This window comes from Aquarana catesbeiana, linkage group LG01, assembly GCF_042186555.1.
Source record: "Aquarana catesbeiana isolate 2022-GZ linkage group LG01, ASM4218655v1, whole genome shotgun sequence".
In the NCBI taxonomy this organism is placed as follows: Eukaryota; Metazoa; Chordata; class Amphibia; order Anura; family Ranidae; genus Aquarana; species Aquarana catesbeiana.
In genome coordinates, this window is record NC_133324.1 from 898,993,766 (window position 1) to 898,999,765 (window position 6,000).

The window sequence follows — 6,000 nt, forward strand, 5'->3', positions numbered from 1 at the left end:
GAGAGGTGTGTAATTGTCATCATAGGTATACTTCAACTATGAGAGACAAAAATGTGGAAACAAATCCAGACAATCACATTGTCTGATTTTTTTTTTTTTTTAAATAATTTATTTGCAAATTATGGTGGAAAATAAGTATTTGGTCACCTACAAACAAGCAAGATTTCTGGCTCCCACAGACCTGTGTCTTCTTCTTTAAGAGGCTCCTCTGTCCTCCACTCATTACCTGTATTAATGGCACCTGTTTGAACTTGTTATCAGTATAAAAGACACCTGTCCACAACCTCAAACAGTCACACTCCAAACTCCACTATGGTGAAGACCAAAGAGCTGTCGAAAGACACCAGAAACAAAATTGTAGACCTGCACCAGGCTGGGAAGACTGAATTTGCAATAGGCAAGCACCCCCCCCCCCTCTTTAAAATCACATTTTGCTACTTCGCAGCCTGAAATTAAGACAGTTTTTGTTTTATACAGATGTATTTTCTGTGTAACTTATAACATCCAAGTGAAAGATAGAACACGAACATGTCAGAAAAAAATGAAAACACAACGGAGTTGGAAAAAGGATCTCCCTCCTTGTGTCAGTATTTTGTTGAACCACCTTTTGCTTTAATTCCAGCCTTTAGTCTATTGGGATATGAGTCTAACTTTGCACTTCTAGACTTTGCAATATTTACCCACTCTTCTTTGCAGAACTGCATAAGTTCAGTTAAATTTGATGGTGACTGTGGACTGCAGTCTTCAAGTCATTCCACAGATTTTCAATGACGCTTAAGTCTGGGCTTTGACTAGGCCATGCAAGGACATTCGCCTTTTCCTCCAACCACTGTGGTAAGTTTTGCTGTGTGCTTTTGGGTCATTGTCGTGTTGGAAGGTAAACCTTCTTTACATTGACAACTTTCTGGCAGAGGGCAGCAGATTTTCCTCAAGAATTTGGTATTTTGCCCCATCCATTTTTCTTTTATCCTGACAAGTGCCCTAGTCCCTGCTGCAGAGAAACACCCCCATAACAGGATATTACCACCTTCATGCTTTATTGTAGGAATAATGTTATTTGGATGGTAAGCTGTATTGGATTTCTGCCAGACATATCATTTGGTGTTAAAGGGGTTTTAAATCCTCAAGGTTTTTCACCTTAATGCATTCTATGGTGAAAAAGGTGAAAAACCTTCTGTAGTGCAGCAGCCCCCCAGAGCCCCCTTCTACTTACCTGAACCCGATCTTTCCAGCGATGGGGACAAGCACAGCAGCTCCAGCCGCTGTCTTGAGTCCTCATTGGATAAATTGAAACCAGCAGGAGCCATTGGCTCCTGCTGCTGTTAATCAAATCCAGTGTGCCAGGGGGTGGGCCTGAGTCAGCAAGACTCGGGAGCACACCCGCATGAGTGCCCCCATGGCATACGGCTCTCCATGGGGACATTAGAGAAGAGGAGGAGCCAGGAGCGCCGCTGAGGGACCCCAAAAGAGGGTGATCGAGGCCACTCTGTGCAAAACTCTTGCACAGAGGTGGCAAGTATAACATGTTTGTTATTTAAAAAAAATAAATAAAAAACTTTTTACAACCCCTTAAGGCCAAATTATTCAATTTTAGTCTCATCTGACCAGAACACCTTTTTCCATGTGGCATCAGAATCTTCAAGGTGCGTTTTGGCAAAGCTCAGTTGTGACTGTATGTGGCCTTTCTTAAGGAGTGGCTTTTTTTTCTTGAAACCCTCCCATACAAGCCACATTTGTGGAGAATTTGTGATATTGTCACATGCACACAATGACCATTCTGCCATCAATTCCTGCAACTGCTTCAGTGTTTCTGTAGGCCTCTTGGTAGCCTCGGTAGCCTCTTTAACCAGTTTCCTCCTGGCTCTTTCATCCAGTTTGGAGTGACGTCCTGATCCAGGGAGGGTCTGTGTTGTACCAAATACCTTCCGCTTCTTAATAGACTTCACTGTGCTTCTAGGCCTTGGTAAAGCCTTTGATTTGTTATTTTCTTTGTATCCATCTACGAACATCTACTGTCCACAACCTTATCCTGGAGATCTTTTGACATTACCTTGCCACCCATAGTTGATTGTTTGCTTCAGTTGCACTATCAGGGACTGAAATGCTCCAGGAAAGATTTTCATGTTGAGCTAATCAAAATGAACACAGCTGATCACAGTTGAAAGTCAAATGGCTTTGTGTGCCATTGAGAAGGTGATTAGCTACACCTGATTGGGTTTACGTTAAGTCATGTGTAGGAAGGGGGTGATCCTTTTTCCAACTCTGTGATTCGGGTTTTGAATGTGTTTTATTTTTTTCTGACATGTTGGTGTTCTATCTTTCACTTGAATGCTATAAGTTGCATTGAGTAAATACAGCTGGGTAAAACAAAAACAAAAAATATTTAAAAGTATCCATTCAGTAGCCATCTCCTCAAATTGCATTTTCAGTGTGACAGCCTCTGTGCTCTACCACCAATTGCACATAATCACAGCTTGCCAGAGAATTAGACCACAGATGAAAGGAGTTCTAAAAAAAAGGCTCAATTGGTTAACCAGTACAAATAAAGCAGAGCCGGGTGAAATAAGGAAGTACTGCCAAAATCCCAATTAGAAAGGAATAAAAAGAATGCATGCAGTAGCAGCAGAACCCCTCAGGGACTTTAAGACAGGAGACCGGTAATAAGGTTAAAATGCTAACTCCAATTTATTAGCGTATATAGTCCTAAAATTAGTACATAATCCATAAAACGTAAATACAAAATTTACATAGAAAAATGTATAAACACACAAGTGGGCAGCACAGTGGTGTAGTGGTTAGTACCTAGCAGCAAAAGGGGTCGTTGGTTCGAATCCTGACCGCAACACTATCTGCCTGGAGTTTGCATGTTCTTCCTGTGCCTGCGTGGGTTTCCTCACTCTAAAGACATGCTGGTAGGTTATTCAGATCCTGTCTAAAAAATTGGCCCTAGTATATGTATGAATGTGTGTTAGGGACCCTAGGTTGCAAGCTCCTTGAGGGTAGGGACTGATGTGAATGTACAATGTATATGTAAAAGCACTGCGTAAATTGGTGGCGCTATACAAGTACCTAACATAAAAAATAAGTACATAAGAATACATTCCAGAGTACCCACAACTGTGGGATGCAAACCAAATAGCAGCCTGACATGTACCAGCTATGGGGATCCCATGTTGTAACTCAACATGTTTCGGAATGAATCCTTCTAAGGGTTTTCTATTTTGGGTACACAAGATTCTATAAGGCAACAATAAACAATTAGCATACAAAGGGACAAGACCATCCATAGTAGGTATAATGAATACAATGAGTACAAAGTGTTGCAGTAAGAGATATATAGGGGCTAGAAACTGTGTCGTGTGATATACAGTAAAATTATCTTCAGATGGAGCAGGGGCACCACAGGATCTGACAAAGGGGGGGGGGGGGAGCCGGCCACGTTCGCATTCAGTGTGCACTACCACAAGGACCCAACCAGATAGAGGGGACCCAACCAGGCTGCCAATGGCAACCAGAGAGACAGGAGGAGGATTTAATTTGTAAACAAAGTACAAGTAATATATACTTGTATATTTGGGTTGACAGTATGAGAAAAGGGGGTAAATTTAGGAGTAAATGGACTCGCATACAAGTGCCAATAGGAATAACCAAAGTGGCACAGTTATAGTGAGTAAAGAATGACCTGTGTGTAGCTGTAATCAAATATGCATCATCACGAGATCCAGACCTAGCACCGAATGGAGAACAACAAACTGCGCTGGGCTGGATGTATAGGGGATTTAATTTCCCCTAATTGAGTAAAGGTGTGCAGCCTGCCTCCTGTGTCAAATAGGCTGGGAACCCCTGAAGAGTGCCTGGCCCAAGCCCGGCATAATGGGGTGGGCTTTGGTGGGTCCTCCAGCGCGATGACATGTTACCAGGTAATGTGGGGTGTCCGCAAGTGCGGCAACCCCTGTTGCCTGGGTTAGAGGGCTGCCTAGACCCTAGAACAGCTCTCACATGTCGGGCGGTGCACAGACCAAGGGAACGAACAGAGAGCAGGACTTTCTATGGTCAGAAGAGGATACTGCAGCTCCTTCTGTAGACACATTTAATAACCATAAAAACATAGGACAAAAAGGTAATTAAACATAACAAAAAATGGGCAAAAATATAAAATATTACAATAACCAAAGATAGGAAAATAAAAATATGTTCGAAACTGAAAAATTGATAAGGCACTGCTTAGAGAGAAGAATAGAGGGGAAAAGAGATAGGGAAATAGAGAAGGAAACCTGAAAGTAGTTCAATGCGGAATGATTTATAAGATTCCGGTAAGAATGGGTAAATGGAGTTATGTCACAAATTGAGTTCACAGCCCCCCAGATACAAAGCCTGGTAAAAAGGGTTTAAAAGTGAAAGCCTCATTTAGGCCAGGGGGTGAGGTGGCATTGAGGCGGTAAAACACCTTGGTTCTCTTTGTAAGAGAATCTTGTTAGTATCGCCACCCCTAGGATTAGGGTGGATGCGACCTAACACAAAGAAAAGCACCATTGGGTTAGATCCAGCATGTACTGTAGGCCATGTAGCGGCTAACTGGTACCTCCCAGATCCTTTTTTTTGTATGCTGGTATAATGCTTGTACATATGTTTAGAGAATTCCTGAATAGTCTTCCCAATGGAGAACCAAAGGTATACAATAAATTGGGTTTGACAATTCGCATAGTGTTTAGGGTAAAATAACTCTCCATTGGGGAGTAGAATGTTGGTTTTTCTATCTATAAAGGGACAACAAGAACCACATGAAAAGTTCCATGGGTCTTGCACCTGCCTCCTCTGTATTGACGATATTCACTCTGCACCACTTTGTCACCCACAGAGTGTGCTCGTCTGTAGGTGATAGCTGGTTGGTCAGAAATAAAAGGTTCCAATGTGGGGTCCATTGACAAAAGGTGCCAATGTTTCTTGATGATCTGTCTGACCTCTAGGTGTTGTGTGAAATATGGTTTAATTGGTTAACCAGGGATAATGTAGCCACCTTCTCAGCTCATCCAGACTCATTAAGAGTTAAGCCAGGGGGAATAAAGTAGAGCAGTGGTTCTCAACTTCTGTCCTCAGGACCCACTAACAGGCCAGATTTTAAGTATTACCTTGGGGAGATGCAGACTAGAATATTGCAATCACTGAGCAGCAAATGATATCACCTGTGATGTGTTTCAGTTATCTTGCAAACCTGGCCTGTTAGTGGGCCCTGAGGACAGGAGTTGAGAACCACTGAATTAGAGGAACTCCATAGTGTAGTACAACAAATATTTAATGGAGCGGAAAGGTACTCACATAAATGGCAATGAAAACTGCATATGAATACCACTGAACACTGCTGTTTTTTGAGCAAACATGGTTATGTCACTGCCAAGCTATTCCCTACAAGTATTGTAACCACAGACGTCTTTAAGGGGCACCGGAATAGCGGTGAGACAAGACACAGGCTCTATAAAGGCTAACATTAGCAGCACCCGGGTACTGGCAATGCAGGGTGAGTGTTTTATATATTCTATGCCAATAAGAATCCAGATTAAAAAATGTATACATAAATATTTATAATTTTTTTTTTTTTTGTACACATACTTTTTTTTATCTTTATTATTGGAAATTTTTGTTTAATGGTTTTACAATATACAAGCTTGTGGCTGCCTCTGATGTGGCCGTTTTTTGTATGATCGTTTTCACTCCCTGCATTGCCAATAATTTGCTAGGCCAAATGGTGTTGCTATTGTTGGCCTTTACAGAGCCTTTGTCTTTTCTCACCACTAATCCCATGCTCCTTGAAGATGTCTGTGGTGACGAAACACCTAGGGCGGAGCGTAGTGGTGACATCACTGCATCGTCTTGATGAGCGGCAGTGTTCAGCAGAATTTATATGCCGTTTTCATTGTCCTTTATATGAGTACCTTTCATCTCTAATAAATTAGTTGTTCTACTACACTTTGGCGTTCCTCTTCTTTAGTACCCATATGGATT